At 38.8% G+C, this 19,479-nt stretch overlaps 1 protein-coding gene and 1 long non-coding RNA gene across 2 annotated transcripts in view; one reads left to right on the plus strand and one right to left on the minus strand.

Moving 5' to 3' along the window:
• Positions 1-8,112: 8,112 nt before the first annotated feature.
• si:ch211-71n6.4 (para-nitrobenzyl esterase) overlaps positions 8,113-19,479 on the plus strand; it is an 83,893-nt gene continuing 72,526 nt past the window's right edge. Inside the window, 1 exon segment of the mRNA XM_055154617.1 lies at positions 8,113-8,299. The gene's annotated coding sequence lies outside the window, so the exon portion shown is untranslated.
• On the minus strand, positions 13,358-14,367 carry LOC129409215 (uncharacterized). Its single transcript, XR_008632286.1, has 3 exons — positions 14,130-14,367; positions 13,788-13,937; positions 13,358-13,469 (listed from the first exon to the last, which is right to left on the minus strand). It is a non-coding gene; the product is annotated as an uncharacterized LOC129409215 (long non-coding RNA).

Here is a 19,479-nt window from a genome sequence, read left to right on the forward strand (position 1 = left end):
GGAGGGAGGAGAGAGACGAGAGGGACGGAGGGAGGGAGAGGGAGGGAGGGACATCAATGAAGAGAGAGAGGAGAGAGGGAGGAGAAAGAAGAAGGGGAGGGAAAGAGGGATGAGAGAGAGAGAGATTGAGGGATGTCTTTGAAGAAAGGAGAGAGGGGAGGGAGAGAGGAGAGGGAGAGAGGGATAAATCAGACGAAAGACAGAGAGAGAGAGAGAGAGAGAGAGGGAGGGAGAGAAAGTCAATGAAGAGAGAGAAAGAAGGGGAGAGGGAAAGAGAGAGAAGAAAGGGCAGAAAAGAGGGAGAGGAAGAAGAAGGGGAGGAGAGAGGTACGTCTACGAAGAGAGAGAGAGAGAGAGAGAGAGAGGAGAAGAGAAGAGAGAGGGAGAGGAGAAGGAAAGAGAGAGGGAGAGAAGAGAGAGAGAGAGAGGGATCGATTAGGACAGAGGGAGGAGAGAGACGAGAGGGACGGAGGGTAGGGAGAGGGAGGGACGTCCATGAAGAGAGAGAGGAGAGAGGGAGGAGAAAGAAGAAGGGGAGGAAAGAGGGATGAGAGAGAGAGGGAGGGAGGAGAGAGAGAGAGAGAAGAAGAGAGAGAGAGAGAAGAGAGTCTGAAAGAGAGAGAGAGGAGAGGAGGAGGAGTCAGGGAGAGAGGAGTCTGTGAGAGGACAGAGAGTCAATGAAGAGAGAGAAAGAAGAGAGAGAAAGGTAGGGAGGGGGAGGGAGGTCTATGAAGAGAGGAAAAGAAGAGAAGGATAGAGAGGGAGAGAAGAGGGGAACGAAGTCAGTGAAGAGAGGAAGAGACGAGAGAGAGGGATGGAGAGAAGTCAGTGAAGAGAGGGAGGGAGAGAGAGGAGAGAGAGAGGAGAGAGGGATCAATCAGAAGAGAGGGAGTGAGGGGGAGAGAAAGATTTTTTATGAAGAGAGAGAGAGATGTCTCTGAAGAGAAAAGGAGAGAGGGAGGAGAGAGAGAGAGAAAGAGAGAGAGAGAGAGAAGGACGGAGAGATCATGAAGAGAGAGGAGAGAGAGAGGGGATGGAGAGAAGTCAGTGAAAGAGGAAGGAGAGAGGTAAATGCAGAGAGGGAGAGAAGAAAGGCAGGGTGGGAAGACGAAGAGAAAAGAGAGGAAGTCAATGAAGAGAGAGAAAGAGAGAGAGAGAGACGAGAAGAGAAAAGAAGTCAGTGACAAGAGGGAGAGAAGAGGGAATGGAGAGGAAGGGAGGAAGAGAGGGAGAGAAAAAGAAGTGGGGGCAGAGCACACTGAAGAGACAGAGAGAGAGAGAGAGAAGAGAGAGGGGAGAAAGAAAGAGAGAGGGATGACGGGAGACAGGGAAGAGATTGAGAGAAAGAAAGAGAGAGCACGGAGAGTGACTCAGTGAAGAGAGAGAGAGAAAGAGAGAAGAGATAAGGAGAGACAGACAGAGAAGAAACCGATGGGGAGGAAAGAAAGAGAAAACGAACGGACGAAGGGATGAAATGAGACGTAACAAGAAAGAGAAAAGAGGAAAGAAGCGATAGGAAAGAGGGATGGAGACGGAGAGATGGACGGAGGTGGACGAGTGACCAGAGTTTGACCTCACGGGACGATTCTGTCTCCGCCGGGACTTTAACTCCAATCAGATCACACTCATGGAACAGATAATACTCCCTACGACTGTACAACAACTCATCCTTAATTCCTTGTACGTTATCAACTAACTTATGTAAAACAGATATACTCCCTACACTGTACAACAACTCATCCTTATGTAACAGATGTACATAATACTCCCTACGACTGTACAACAACTCATCCTTATGTAACAGATAATACTCCCTACCTGTACATCAACTCACATCTTATGTAAAGATAATACTCCCTACAACAGTAAACACTCATCCTTATGTAACAATAATACTCCCTACGACTGTACATCAACTAACATGTAACAAGATAATACTCCCTACAAATGTACATCAACTAACATCTATGTAACAGAAATACTCCCTACAAATGTACATCAACTAACATCTATGTAACAGATAATACTCCCTACAAATTACAATCAACTAAACTTTATTAACAGATAATACTCCCTACAAATGTACATCAACTAACATTTATGTAACAATATACTCCCTACAAATGTACATCAACTAACAATTATGTAACAATAATACTCCCTACAATGTACATCAACTAACATCTATGTAACAATAATACTCCCTACAAATGTACATCAACTAACATTATGTAACAGATAAACACACATCAACTACATTTATGTAACAGATAATACTCCCTACAATTACATCAACTAACATCTATGTAACAGATAATGTAACTAACATTTATGTAACAGATAACTCCCTACAAATGTACATCAACTAACATATGTAACAGATAATACTCCCTACAATGTACATCAACTAAATTTATTAACAGATAATACTCCCTACAAATGTACAAACTAACATTTATGTAACAATAATACTCCCTACAAATGTACATCAACTAACATTTATGTAACAGATAATACTCCCTACAAATGTACATCAACTAACATTTATGTAACAGAATACTCCCTACAAATGTACATAACATAACTGTACATGTAACAGATAATACTCCCTACAAATGTACTGTAAACAGATAATACTCCTAACAATTTTTGTAACAGATAAATACTCCAACGATAATACTCCATTATGTAACAGATAATACTCCTACAAATGTACATCAAACTAACATTTATGTAACATAATACTCCCTACAAATGTACATCAACTAACATTTATGTAACAGATAATACTCCCTACAAATGTACATCACTAACATTATGTAACAGATAATACTCCCTACAAATGTACATCAACTAACATTTATGTAACAGATGTACATCAACAGTAACAGATAATACTCCCTACATATGTACATTTATAATACTCCCTACAAATGTACATCACTAACATTTATGTAACAGAAAATACTCCCTACAAATGTACATCATTATGTAACAGATAATATCCCTACGTACATCAACTAACATCAAGATTAATACTCTATTAACAATGTAACAGATAATACTCCCTACAAATGTACATCAACTAACATTTATGTAACAGATAATACCCCTACAATGTACATCAACTACATTTATGACAGATAATACTCCCTACAAATGTACATCAACTAACATTTTTAACAGATAATACTCCCTACAAATGTACATCAACTAACATTTATGTAACAGATAATACTCCCTACAAATGTACATCAACTAACATTTATGTAACAGATAATACTCCTACAAATGTACATCAACTAACATTTATGTAACAGATAATACTCCCTACAAATGTACATCAACTAACATTATGTAACAGATAATACTCCCTACAAATGTACATCAACTAACATCTATGTAACAGATAATACTCCCTACAAATGTACATCAACTAACATTTTTGTAACAGATAATACTCCCTACAAATGTAGATCAACTAACATTTATGTAACAGATAATACTCCCTACAATCATCAACTAACATCTATGTAACAGATAATACTCCCTACAAATGTACATTCAACTAACATTTATGTAACAGATAATACTCCCTACAAATGTACATCAACTAACATTTATTAACAGATTACACAATGTACATCAACTAACATTTATGTAACAATAATACTCCCTACAAATGTACAATCAACTAACATTTATGTAACAGATAATACTCCCTACAAATGTAGATCAACTAACATTTATGTAACAGATAATACTCCCTACAACTGTACAACAACTCATCGTTATGTAACAGATAATACTCCCTACGACTGTACATCAACTAACATTTTTGTAACAGATAATACTCCCTACAAATGTACATCAACTAACATTTATGTAACAGATAATACTCCCTACAAATGTACATCAACTAACATTTATGTAACAGATAATACTCCCTACAACTGTACAACAACTCATCCTTATGTAACAGATAATACTCCCTACGACTGTACAACAACTCATCCTTATGTAACAGATAATACTCCCTACGACTGTACAACAACTCATCCTTATGTAACAGATAATACTCCCTACGACTGTACAACAACTCATCCTTATGTAACAGATAATACTCCCTACGACTGTACAACAACTCATCCTTATGTAACAGATAATACTCCCTACGACTGTACATCAACTAACATCTATGTAACAGATAATACTCCCTACAAATGTACATCAACTAACATCTATGTAACAGATAATACTCCCTACAAATGTACATCAACTAACATTTATGTAACAGATAATACTCCCTACAAATGTACATCAACTAACATTTATGTAACAGATAATACTCCCTACAAATGTACATCAACTAACATTTATGTAACAGATAATACTCCCTACAAATGTACATCAACTAACATTTATGTAACAGATAATACTCCCTACAAATGTACATCAACTAACAATTATGTAACAGATAATACTCCCTACAAATGTACATCAACTAACATCTATGTAACAGATAATACTCCCTACAAATGTACATCAACTAACATTTATGTAACAGATAATACTCCCTACAATGTTACATCAACTAACATCTTATGTAACAGATAATACTCCCTACAAATGTACATCAACTAACATCTTATGTAACAGATAATACTCCCTACAAATGTACATCAACTAACATTTATGTAACAGATAATACTCCCTACAAATGTACATCAACTAACATTTATGTAACAGATAATACTCCCTACAAATGTACATCAACTAACATCTATGTAACAGATAATACTCCCTACAAATGTACATCAACTAACATTTATGTAACAGATAATACTCCCTACAAATGTACATCAACTAACATTTTATGTAACAGTATAATACTCCCTACAAATGTCATCATCAACTACATTTATGTACAGTAATACTCCCTACATATGTACATCACTAACATTTATGTAACAGATAATACTCCCTACAAATGTACATCAACTAACATTTATGTAACAGATAATACTCCCTACAAATGTACATCAACTAACATTTATGTAACAGATAATACTCCCTACAAATGTACATCAACTAACATCTATGTAACAGATAATACTCCCTACAAATGTACATCAACTAACATTTATGTAACAGATAATACTCCCTACAAATGTACATCAACTAACATTTATGTAACAGATAATACTCCCTACAAATGTACATCAACTAACATCTATGTAACAGATAATACTCCCTACAAATGTACATCAACTAACATTTATGTAACAGATAATACTCCCTACAAATGTACATCAACTAACATTTATGTAACAGATAATACTCCCTACAAATGTACATCAACTAACATCTATGTAACAGATAATACTCCCTACAATGTACATCAACTAACATTTATGTAACAGATAATACTCCCTACAAATGTACATCAACTAACATTTATGTAACAGATAATACTCCCTACAAAATATACATCAACTAACATCTATGTAACAGATAATACTCCCTACAAATGTACATCAACTAACATTTATGTAACAGATAATACTCCCTACAAATGTACATCAACTAACATTTATGTAACAGATAATACTCCCTACAAATGTACATCAAACTAACATTTATGTAACAGATAATACTCCCTACAAATGTACATCAACTAACATTTATGTAAACAGATAATACTCCCTACAAATGTACATCAACTAACATTTATGTAACAGATAATACTCCCTACAAATGTACATCAACTAACATTTATGTAACAGATAATACTCCCTACAAATGTACATCAACTAACATCTATGTAACAGATAATACTCCCTACAAATGTACATCAACTAACATTTATGTAACAGATAATACTCCCTACAAATGTACATCAACTAACATTTATGTAACAGATAATACTCCCTACAAAATGTACATCAACTAACATTTATGTAACAGATAATACTCCCTACAAATGTACATCAACTAACATTTATGTAACAGATAATACTCCCTACAAATGTACATCAACTAACATTTATATGTAACAGATAATACTCCCTACAAATGTACATCAACTAACATTTATGTAACAGATAATACTCCCTACAAATGTACATCAACTAACATTTATGTAACAGATAATACTCCCTACAAATGTACATCAACTAACATTTATGTAACAGATAATACTCCCTACAAATGTACATCAACTAACATTTATGTAACAGATAATACTCCCTACAAATGTACATCAACTAACATTTATGTAACAGATAATACTCCCTACAAATGTACATCAACTAACATTTATGTAACAGATAATACTCCCTTCTCGTGGGCATGTGATACGTCGTTATAAAGCTTAGACTCTCTACATTCTGTTAATTTAATCCAATTTACAGACAGATAAATGTCCTCATATGTGGCTCCACATCAGTATTTATCTGCGGTGTAATTTGTCTGTGTCTGTGTCCGTACTGTCCCTGAACACACCACAGAGTCACGTCACTTCACTCGCGTGTTATTGTTTACTCCCGCAGCCGTGAGCAACACTGAGATTATTTTCTTTTTACGGACAATCGGTTTGAGTCTGGATTAAAAGGACATTTATTAGTTCAGACTGTGATGTGGGAGGAGCCTGTGTGAGGCTGAGTGTTGGAAATATGTCGACTTTGAAGCTAGTTTTGTTTATTTGTTAGCGATTAGCTGCTGTAGCTCCCGCACATAAACAGACTGTTTTCTATTGGTCTATTTTAAAGTGACTGTATTGTTCGTATATTTGTTACTGGACCAGCATTGATCTGTAAATGAGCTGTGAATAGACGTGTGAATGATCCACATTTATGCATATAATTAATTACCGCGGTGCGCACGTTTTTACGGCTAAAGGTTAATAGCGATTGTTTATTTACTAGCTAGTAGTGATGGGTCGGTCGCGATCGAAGCGGCTCTTAGATCCGGCTCTTTGAAGCGAACAACGGGAGCATGTTTCTTATTGGGAGCCGTGTTTTCTCTTTTTCTCACTTTTTCTCTTCAAGCCGCTTGTGGAGCCGTAGTTTGACAGCAGCAGCGGCTGAAAACAAAACTTTCAGAAATCTGCGTGTGCATAGGATAAAAAAAAAAGTGCATATTTAGCTGCAGTTCAGCATAAAATTAATAAACCAGGACTAATCTTGGGCTCGAGTGAGGGAGAGATCGAGTCCCGACACTCAGTCCTGGTTCAGTTCTGGTTTAGTCCTGTTTTACACTTGGTTTAAATCTGTTTTAGTCCTGGTTTAGTCCTTTTTCAGTCCTGGTTCAGTTTTGGTTTAGTCCTGCTTGCAACAAAACAATCTCAAGAGTCGCTTGGGAGCCGAAAGAGCCAGCTGCTTTAGTGAGCCGAGCCAAAAGAGCCGGTTCTCCAAAAAAAAAAAAAATGGAATACCCATCACTAGCAGTGACAGTAACAGTAGCTAGAATGTGATGCAAAAATGCCATTAGGCCAATCTACTGTCTGTAAATATGACGTAAAGAGTCAAAATAACAATAAATGTTGCCTAAATAAACCCAATTTAAAATCCACTAGAGCCAAACCTAAGTTTTTTAAACAATTCAAGATTTACAGTGAATTTTTACATCACTAAATATATCGGTGATTATATCGGCTATCGGCAGCTCCAACTCCCATTATATCAGTTTCATATCGGCCACAACAAAATCCATATCGGTCGGGCTCTAATTATTATTATTATTATTATTATTATTATTATTATTATTATTATTATTATTATATTGTGAAGTGTGAGCTCCTGTGTCCAAATAATTTCAGTTGTGGATCAATAAAGTTTGTGAAAAAAAAACAAAAAAAAAAACTATGAAATAAATAAATGAATTGAAATTAAATTAAATCAATACATAAATAAATAAAGTTTAAAAAAAAATAATAAAATAAAGTAAAACTTCCTGTACATCATTTTAACAATTATATCATTATTATTTGAAATGTCAAATGAAAAAAAAAAAACAACTAAACTTCTATTTTCAGTGTCCGGGCCCCTTTAAACCCGAGTCCCTGGCGCGTGTTGGTTGGCACGCCCCTGTCACACGCTCGTGTCACGTGACCGTCCCGGGGAGGCGCACTCCGGGACAGACGGGGCAGACGTGGCCACAACGCGCCACCAAACACCAAAACAAACCACTTTCTCTGGCACAGCGCGGCAGAAGAAGACGTGGACTGCGCAGTTTGGAGTTCGTGAAAAATGCGCAACTGGAATCCCAACTTCCACAACTTTTACGCATGAGATCTGTGGTGAGTGCACGCGTTTCTGCTTCTCCTTCGGCGAAATGTGAATTAATCTGCAAATCATCCGCGAAGTAAAAGTTGTAAAGTGGACGTTTTCGTAGTCTGAAGCGCGTGTCACTCGTAAACAGTGAGAATTTAGCGCATTTTGTGTTGAATTTGACAGATGCTGCGCAAATATTTCCTCTCCAAAGCGCCTGTTAACAGTGTAAACATCGGGACAACTCCTCAGGTTTCCGTTCATTGTTTACGGTTCTGTCGTCGGAGCTGCGACTGTCCGACCTGCGCACGATTTTATTCACCAGATTTGCCCAAAAACAGCCCGATGTTCGTCGTAAATAAAGTTATAAAAGCGATTTATTTAGTTGGACAATGTGTAATGAAAAACTGTTTGGATATTTCTAAGGATACAAGATTCTGGTGCAGCTATTTTCATACTAGATACTGTACTTTTTACTATTACTACTACTACTACTACTACTACTATGACTAGCACTACAACAACTACAACTACTACTACTACTATGACTACTACTACTACTACTACTACAACTAGCACTACAACTACTACAACTAGTACTACAACTACTACTACTACTACTACTACTACTACTACTACTACTACTACTACTACTACTACTACTACTACTACTACTACTACTACTACTACTACTACTACTACTACTGCTACTACTACTACTAACTACTACTACTACTACTACTACTACTACTACTACTACTACTACTACTACTACTACTACTACTACTACTACTACTACTACTACTACTACTACTACTACTACTACTACTACTACTACTACTACTACTACTACTACTACTACTACTACTACTACTACTACTACTACTACTACTACTACTACTACTACTACTACTACTACACTACTACTACTACTACTACTACTACTACTACTACTACTACTACTAGCTACTACTACGCTACTACTACTACTACTGACTACTACTACTACTACTACTACTACTACTACTACTACTACTAGACTACTACTACTACTACTAACTACTACTGCTACTACTACTACTATACTACTACTGACTACTACTACTAACTACACTACTACTACTGCTACTACTACTACTACTACTACTACTACTACAACTACTACTACTAACTACTACTACTACTACTACTACTACTGCTACTAGCATTACTACTACTACTATACTACTACTACTATACTACTACTACAATTACTACTACTACTACTACTACTACTAACTACTACTACTACTACTACTACTACTACTACTACTACTAGTACTACTACTACTACTACACTACTACTACTACTACTACTACTACTACTACTACTACTACTACTACTACTACTACTACTACTACTACTACTACTACTACTACTACTACTACTACTACTACTACTACTACTACTACTACTACTACTACTACTACTACTACTACTACTACTACTACCACTACTACTACTACTACTACTACTACTACTACTACTACTACTACTACTACTACTACTACTACTACTACTACTACTACTACTACTACCACTACTACTACTACTGCTGCCGCTACTACTACTACTAGTACTAGTAGTAGAGAGTTCCAAACATTTGATGACATTGGCACACGTATGCACATCATTCTGGTACTTAAAACATAATTTAAACAAAATAAAGGTATTTTGTAATGTTTTTATTTATCAAATCATAATGTTTGTTGTGTACATTAGAGGGTTTTGGCCCAGTGTACAACAGTTACAGACACAGGTTACACAGCTGTGGAATTCCCTTGTGGAATGTCATGATTTCCAAATAGAAAGTACAACTTTAAGCCTAAAAAACATGGCCAAATCTGGTGAAAACTAAGCCCCGTCTGTCATAGAAACTTGAAGTCGTTTTTATTTGTAGAAAATGAGAGAGATGAGCGGGAGGAGCAGGGTGGACAGTGGGTTCAGACCAGCTCTGGGGCTGCTGCCGCCGCGGCACGTCATCTCCTCCAGGTTGTCCAGGAAAAAGGGACGATCCACACAGAAGCTCCGAGTCGCACACCCCTTTATCTCTGAAACAAACAAACAAACAAACAAACAAATGTATGACTATGGGATTTATTTGTTTTTGTGTTGTGTATGTGTGTTTGTGTACGCGTGTATGTGTTTGTGTACACGTGTATGTATGTGTTTGTGTGTATGTGTATGTGTTGTCGTGTGTTGTCTGTGTACGTGTGTCTGTGTACGTGTGTTTGTGTACGTGTGTACGTGTGTTTGTGTACTGTGTGTCTGTGTGTTTGTGTACGTGTGTTTGTGTACGTGTGTCGTATGTGTTTGTGTACGTGTGTCTGTGTTTGTGTACGTGTGTGTGTGTGTCTGTGTTTGTGTACGTGTGTTTTTGTGTTTGTGTAGATGTGTTTGTGTACATGTGTTGTGTGTACGTGTGTTGTGTACATGTGTTGTGTACGTGTGTACGTGTGTTGTGTACTTGTGTTGTGTACGTGTGTTGTGTACGTGTGTTGTGTGTGTGTGTACGTGTGTTGTGTACGTGTGTTTGTGTACGTGTGTTTGTGTACATGTGTTGTGTACGTGTGTTGTGTACGTGTGTTGTGTACGTGTGTGTGTGTGTGTGTGTGTACGTGTGTTTGTGTACGTGTGTACGTGTGTACGTGTGTTTGTGTACGTGTGTTGTGTACGTGTGTTTGTGTACGTGTGTTTGTGTACATGTGTTGTGTACGTGTGTACGTGTGTTTGTGTACGTGTTGTGTATGTGTGTTTGTGTATGTGTGTGTGTGTACGTGTATGTGTGTTGTGTTGTGTACATGTGTGTTGTGTACGTGTGTTTTGTGTACATGTGTGTTGTGTGTACGTGTTTGTGTACGTGTGTTTGTGTACGTGTGTTACGTGTGTTTGTGTACGTTTGTGTGTACGTGTGTGTTACGTGTGTTTGTGTACGTGTGTGTGTGTGTGTACGTGTGTTTGTGTACATGTGTTGTGTACGTGTGTTGTGTACGTGTGTTGTGTACGTGTGTTGTACGTGTGTGTGTTGTGTACGTGTGTTTGTGTACATGTGTTGTGTACGTGTGTACGTGTGTTTGTGTACGTGTGTTGTGTACGTGTGTGTTTGTGTACGTGTGTTTGTGTGTGTGTACGTGTGTTTGTGTACGTGTGTTGTGTACGTGTGTTGTGTGTGTACGTGTGTTTGTGTGTGTACGTGTGTACGTGTGTTGTGTACGTGTGTTTGTGTACGTGTGTTGTGTACGTGTGTGTGTGTGTACGTGTGTTGTGTACGTGTGTTTGTGTACGTGTGTTGTGTACGTGTGTTTGTGTACGTGTGTACGTGTGTGTGTTTGTGTACGTGTGTTGTGTACGTGTGTTGTGTACGTGTGTTGTGTACGTGTGTTGTGTGTTGTGTACGTGTGTTTGTGTACATGTGTGTTGTGTACGTGTGTTTGTGTACGTGTGTTGTGTACGTGTGTTGTGTACGTGTGTACATGTGTTGTGTACGTGTGTTGTGTACGTGTGTATGTGTGTGTTGTGTACGTGTGTTTGTGTACATGTGTTGTGTACGTGTGTTGTGTGTACGTGTGTTGTGTACGTGTTGTGTACGTGTGTTACGTGTGTTGTGTACGTGTGTTGTGTGTACGTGTGTTTGTGTACGTGTGTGTGTACGTGTGTGTACGTGTGTGTACGTGTGTGTGTTGTGTGTACATGTGTGTGTGTTGTGTGTGTACGTGTGTTGTGTACGTGTGTTTGTGTACGTGTGTTTGTGTACGTGTGTTTGTGTACGTTGTTTGTGTGTGTACGTGTGTGTACGTGTGTGTGTACGTGTGTGTGTACGTGTGTGTGTGTGTGTACGTGTGTTGTGTGTACATGTGTTGTGTGTGTACGTGTGTACGTGTGTTTGTGTACGTGTGTTGTGTACGTGTGTACGTGTTGTACGTGTTTGTGTACGTGTGTTTGTGTACGTGTGTTGTGTATGTGTGTTTGTGTACATGTGTTGTGTACGTGTGTTGTGTGTACGTGTGTTGTGTACGTGTGTACGTGTGTTGTGTGTACGTGTGTGTGTGTGTTGTGTACATGTGTTGTGTGTGTGTACGTGTGTTGTGTACGTGTGTTTGTGTGTACGTGTGTACGTGTGTACGTGTGTATGTGTTGTGTACGTGTTGTGTATGTGTTTGTGTACATGTGTTGTGTACGTGTGTTTGTGTACGTGTGTTTGTGTACGTGTGTGTGTGTGTGTTGTGTACGTGTGTTGTGTACGTGTGTTACATGTGTTGTGTACGTGTGTTTGTGTACGTGTGTTGTGTACGTGTGTTTGTGTGTGTTGTGTACGTGTGTTTGTGTACATGTGTTTGTGTACATGTGTTGTGTACGTGTGTGTGTGTACGTGTGTTGTGTACGTGTGTGTTTGTGTACGTGTGTTGTACATGTGTGTGTTTGTGTACGTGTGTGTACGTGTGTTTGTGTACGTGTGTTTGTGTACGTGTGTTGTGTACATGTGTTGTGTACATGTGTTGTGTACGTGTGTTGTGTACATGTACGTGTGTTTGTGTACATGTGTTGTGTACATGTGTTGTGTACGTGTGTTGTGTACGTGTGTTTGTGTGTGTTGTGTACGTGTGTTTGTGTACATGTGTTTGTGTACGTGTGTGTTGTGTACGTGTGTTTGTGTACATGTGTTTGTGTACGTGTGTTGTGTATGTGTGTATGTGTGTGTTGTGTACGTGTGTTTGTGTACGTGTGTTTGTGTTTGTGTATGTGTGTGTTGTGTACGTGTGTTTGTGTACGTGTGTATTGTGTACGTGTGTTGTGTACGTGTGTATGTGTGTGTTGTGTACGTGTGTTTGTGTACATGTGTGTGTGTACATGTGTTGTGTATGTGTGTATGTGTGTGTTGTGTACGTGTGTTTGTGTACATGTGTTTGTGTACGTGTGTTGTGTGTGTGTTGTGTACGTGTGTATGTGTGTGTTGTGTACGTGTGTATGTGTGTGTTGTGTACGTGTGTTTGTGTTGTGTACGTGTGTATGTGTTTGTGTGTTGTGTACGTGTGTGTGTGTACTTGGGTTGATGGTGGTGCAGTAAGTCTGGTCATCCACACAGTCCACTGTCCCGTTGCATGATCCGCCCCTCGTACAGAGATCACACTTTACGCCGTTGGGGCGGGACTTGATAAACACTAAAACACACAATCAAGGAATTGATACTGAGTACAGGTATAATAATGCATCTAATTTAAAGTCATCTAATTTAATATACAACTTAATATGACCTGGAAATATTTACAAATATAAGAAGCATTTTGCAAAATTGACTTGAGCTTTTGAAGAAGACCTGTTGTGCTTGTGTGTGTTACGGTTGTAATCTCTGACACTTCTGCACTTTCATGAACATGTGTGGGCATGTTCCTCATGACCTGGTGTGTTTGTTTAAGAATGTCTTCATCTCAGTCTCTTAAAGTGTTATTATTTAAAGCAGCTGCTGTTGTGTGTCTTACCGTCCGGGGGCTTCTCTGTGTTACAGTTGTCTGTGTCGCAGCATTTTGTTGTGTAATAAACACTGTACGGTCCCAGGTTGACCGAGCCGGCTCTGCACACATGCTCCGGGAAACAGGACACCTTTATTTCTTCTCTGTCTACAGTACCTTCTGCAAAAGAAAGGGATTTTTTAAATAGTTTAGATGTTTATTGTGTAATAATAAATTAAAATAACATAACATGGAGCAAAATAGAAAAACAAACAAATGAACATGTAACTCAAAGCAATCATTTAAACATTTAAAGTAAATATAGTTGAAATCTGTAGTTTTGCAGTAGTTTTGTGCAGGTTCTTCACTAACCCACGTATGATACTATCCGAGCAATTCCACAGCGAGTGAAGTTTGCAGAGCAGGTCTCTTCTCCCACACACTCGGAACCTTGAGTTTCACACACTTTACACTTGAGACACCAGGCTGAAAATCACAGATCTGATTAGTTCAAAAAGACAAGAAACAATCGTGGATTTTCATTTTGGCTTCTTTAACTTTCAGTCCAATAGTCCCAGGTCAGTCCCACAATATGAACACACTTATTGTCACGGCACAGTGTCCAGCACTCACGCTTCACAGCAAAAAGGTTTCGGATTCGATTCCTGGGTGGATTGTGCATGTTTTTCCTGTTTCTCTCAGCATTTCCTCTGGACACTCTGGTTCTCCCATCAGTTGTGCTTAAATCTCATCAGTGTCAACTGTGTAATGTGGGTTTTATAATAGACTCTATGGGAAGTGTTACCCAGTTGAGATTTCCTAACATTTTAGGATGTTGTCCTTCTTATAGCGTTGAGTCTAGGGTTGGGCAGTATCCAGACTTTGATACCATTAAATCTTCTCAGGATTCTTCTCGGGGTATACAGTATTACTGTGTTACCAAAATGTTTTAGTACAACTTTGGTAAGCTACAAAGCTGAACGGTCTGTGTGTACGACCTGCAGATTTATAATCTCTGAAAAGTTTCACATGAATCATCTCCAACATGATACACACACAGAACAGACTCACCATCAGCAGAACACCTCTCTGTCACAGAAAGAACACTCATATTCCACTGAGTCATGTCCTTTAGTCCGACAGAAGCTGAACCACATCAGCGCACAAGGAGCGAGCTGTTTTTTTCAGCACTTATAGTTTATGCAAATGAGTCATGTGGTTTTAAGTTTAGCTTCTGTAAAACATAAACAAATGTGGCCTGAAGACAAAATGCTGCCATATTGCAGAAGTACTAGTATTTTATTTATTTTTTTATGTTTGTGACTATAAACTGAACCACTGCAGATTTATGAGGGATTATCCAAGGCGTTACTCCAGCTGACAAAACATTTTTTGGATGAGCACATATGAATTTATTCAATATACAAGAGATGGGCACAAAAGTCTGAAACATTTAAATGAGTCTTTTCTAACATTTAGGATGTTATATAAGCCAAAATGTTGTGTTGGAAGTAACACGTTATAAAAATAATGAATTACTGTAATGTGTTGCTTTTTGCTGTAACTCAGTAATGTGGCATCACAGGGGGAAAAAATTGTAATATTTTACTCTGTACAAATGTCAGTGACCCGCGTTACAATGAATTTTTTACCTGGATTGAAGTGTTTTTTTTGTTTTTTGTTTTTTTTCTTCGTACAAATTTCGCTGCGATATCAGCAGCGGTGAAACGCCAGAGACGTGCCCGCATAGACCGTCAGGTGACCACGGGCGAAAGAACCGACGCAGAACTCCACGCAGCTCACGCGATCGCGCTTTACAGACACCCTGTTCCACGGGCTCAGGTTCTCTCTCATTCCAAGTTCTAGTCCAAGATTAGTCCTGGTTTAGACCTGGTTTAGTCCTGGTTTAGACCTGGTTTAGTCCTGGTTCAGCTCTGGTTTAGACCTGGTTCAGCTCTGGTTTAGACCTGGTTCAGTCCTGGTTCAGTCCATATACGGCACAAAAGTTCAGCATCTTCGCAGTTATTTTGGTGAGAGTAACTTAAAAGTAATGCAATAGTAATGTAATGCCTTACATTTTAAATACAGTAATATTGTAATGTAATGGATTACTTTAAAATGACAGTAACAAGTCATAAATAACACATTACAGTGTTAAAGTCACTTGCCCAACAGTGTTCATTTATAATGAAACTTTCACTATTCTTCACTTTTCTGGTGGATTGTGCATTATTCAATTACAGCTCAAAAATTCCTTGGAATACACGCATTCTTACTCTGAGTGGGCTCACCTCTCCATAAATCTGACCCGTAACTTTGCCCTATGATGCTGTCTCCTTGCCACTTTGGAAATAGACACGTTTAATGCCATACTGTGGAACATTCTAGGCGAAACAGTGACATCTCAGACCCTCGTAACTCATAACACACATAAAAAGTACCGTTTCTTACCTTGTGGGACAAGGACGATCCCGGCGATAAGCAAAAAGTATTTCATGTTGAAAAGGTGAAGTCTCGTACGTGGAGCTTTCTGCTGTTTGTCTGATGGAGTCTCACACCCTCCTGTTATATTTTATGTATATGATATGTGTTGAGTGGGTTGGTACTGAATCTCGGGCATGTACAGACAGTGGGTCCCGCAGAACGCCGCGGGGCAGTGAAGACATTTGTATTTAAGGGTAAGATATGAGAGTGCATTTAGGGATAAGATATCAGAGAGAGAATTTATTGATCCAGAGGAAAATTCCACTGTGTGTCTCAGTCAAAGGCCTCAGGACAGTTTGACAGGAGGATGGGTGTTAGAAAGCCAGGCCAGTACTATATGACCCGTGACTCGCTTCTTTTCAAATGACTCTAACTACACACGAAAATATCACTTAGCCTTAAAAACCCCATCCAACATTCCCCTATACATCAGATTAAGTCCATACACATGCTAACCCTATCTCATAACATTTGCCAGACCTTACTTATTTTTAACAGTACCTCAAAGCATTCATCCAAATCCAACATTGCATTAAAACATTGCAGATTTTTACTTAATTTCAGCAGTGCCTCAAAACATTTATCCAGATTTAGCTTTACACCAAACATTGCAAATATTCACTTATCCTTAGCAGTGCCTCAAAACATTTATCCAAACTCAGCATTGCATCAAAACACTGCATCAGAAAATTTCCCAACATTGCATTTCATCAGATAACTCACCTATGATGACTGGACTTGCTTGTGGTAGGAATATATGTATATTAATTAAAGGGAGAGACTCAACAAAAGATCCCAACAAGTGATTTGTCTTTGTCTTATTTTTCGGCTTTTTATTAATTTAATGCGCTACTCATGTGGCTGGTACCATCGTTTGTCGTTGTGCAAAAGTTCGCTTACTCGAGGTTTTTAGGCCTGGAAAGCTCACAACCGGATGACTATGACCAGCTCACTCGGTAGCTGCTATTTTACTTAAAAACTCATACCTAAACAATTAAGACAAATCACTATGCAAGTACCTTTTGGAGAAATTACCCTGTGACCAGGTAAGCTATAAAGCACTGCCTAGTTCAAAATTTGAGATCTTGACCTCCTAGCAGAATTACGCCGGAGGGGTCAATGCCAACCGAATCAGGATCACACTTCTACACAGATTTTTTCCAGTATTTATATCCTTCAGGTCTTTTTAAGGTCACAGAACTCCACCCAGGTACATGCAAAGTGAAACGTCACATATAGCATACATTTTCTAAGAACAGACAACGCTTTAGAAACCGCAAGCATTGCTCCATAGGCCAGACGCCTCTTCAAACCAACTCTTCAGATCAACTTCAAAGGAGCAGGAAGCTCGCATCTGGTTTGTTTGCATGTTTCCTGCACACAAGCATATCATAATGTTACAAAAAAAAAAATAATGTCAAACAACCCAATCTAAAAGTTTTAAACTTGATAAATCAAGTAAATCAATTCGAAAGAAACAAATCAGGTTTAAATCAAAAATAAAACAAGTAACTTGTGTTAATATAGATCACAAAAATGCCTCTATCATCTAAAACAATCATTTTAAACCACTAATGCTCTAAAAGCTATTTATTTAATGAAATAAAGCATAACATCTCCATCCGGATGTCAGGAGCCTCTCACTGGAATTTACGCCAAAACCTTCATCTCCTTTAATCGACCCAGGTGAGCCCTCCCGAGAACAAGGGGGGTTCACGACAATGGGTCAGGGAGGGTCAGCAGGTCTGTGCAGTTCAGTTTGAGGAGAGGAAGAGCCAAAAGTGTCCCTCCTCTGTGTCCTGCAGCGTCTCAGCAGCCTGCAGGGGGCGCTAGGTGAACTCAACAGGAAAGGCCTTTTTCTTACTCCACTCTGATGTTTCAGTTGATGACAGAATGGTCCATTCCAAAGTATTTCCTCTGGAAGGTCTTCTGCCACATATGGTGTAAACAACATCTAGAATCTTAAATGTCCACTGCTTGGTCCTTGGGTTGGGCGATATCCAAATTTTGATACTGTTAAACTTTCTCAGGATTTTATCGTGGTATAGTATCACTGTTTTACCAAAATGTTTTAGTACAACTTTGGTAATCTACAAAGCCGCACCGCTGTACGGTCTGTGTGTACGACCTGCAGACTTATAATCTCTGAAAAGTTTCACATGAACCATCTCCAACGCAACACACTCACAGAACAGACTCACCATCAGCAGCACAAACTCTGTCACAGAAACAACACTCATATTCCACTGAGCCGTGTCCTTTAGTCCAACAGAAGCTGAACCGCATCAGCGCACAAGGAGCGAGCTGTTTTTATCAGCGCTTATAGTTTATGCAATTTACCATATTTTCCGGGCTGTTAGACGCGCTCTTAAGCCTCTAACCCCATCAAAAAAGACCACGCGCCACAATCCAGAGCGCCCCATACACGAATCCACTCTTTCAGTAAACTACAAAGCCGCACCACCCACAAAACACGCAAACACACACGGAGCAGACAGCGACCGCACAGCGAAACACACCCACAGACACAGTCATCACTCCACGCCGACGAGGAACGGAATGGAGGAACAAACCGAAAAAGCGAGTGCAATGTGCCACTTCTAGACACGACTGAACATGACTGAACCGACAATCCGTTGGTCCCAGACAGCACCTCCCTACACGCCACAACTGAACAAAGCCCAGAGTCACTGTGAACGAACAAACAAACAAAACCACTCACCCATCACACTGTTGTGTTTCCTTTAAAGTCCAGTGCGGTTTATTTGTGAAAAAAGTTAGACCATTTAATGACAGTGCACCTTATAATCCAGAGCGCCTAATAGTGCGGAAAATACGGTAATTATGTGGTTTTAAGTTTTGTTTCTGTAAAACATAAACAAACGTGCACCTGAAGCCAAAATGCTGTCAAATTGCAGAAGTACAAGTATTCTTTTTGTGACCAACTCACTTATGGCCGGACTTGTCGTCTTGTCTTGGTCTCTTAAGAACGTCACGTGACAACGGAACAAAACTAATGAAACGTCATCTCCCCACACAGTTAAAAGAAACATTAGAGACACTGTTAGTTTTAAATCGTGATAAATTAAACTGAAAATACAACCACACATTTATTTGTGCTGAGCAAACAAATTTAGGGATCAATAAATTATAATATTATATTAGGTCCTTAAGCGCTGCAGATTTTTTTATTGTCGGTAATGAAACTGAAACTGTTTCTACTTTTTGATACCGCGGG

The sequence above is a fragment of the Boleophthalmus pectinirostris genome, unplaced genomic scaffold, assembly GCF_026225935.1.
Source record: "Boleophthalmus pectinirostris isolate CB_2022bp ecotype Guang Dong unplaced genomic scaffold, ASM2622593v1 HiC_scaffold_19, whole genome shotgun sequence".
NCBI classification, from domain to species: Eukaryota; Metazoa; Chordata; class Actinopteri; order Gobiiformes; family Gobiidae; genus Boleophthalmus; species Boleophthalmus pectinirostris.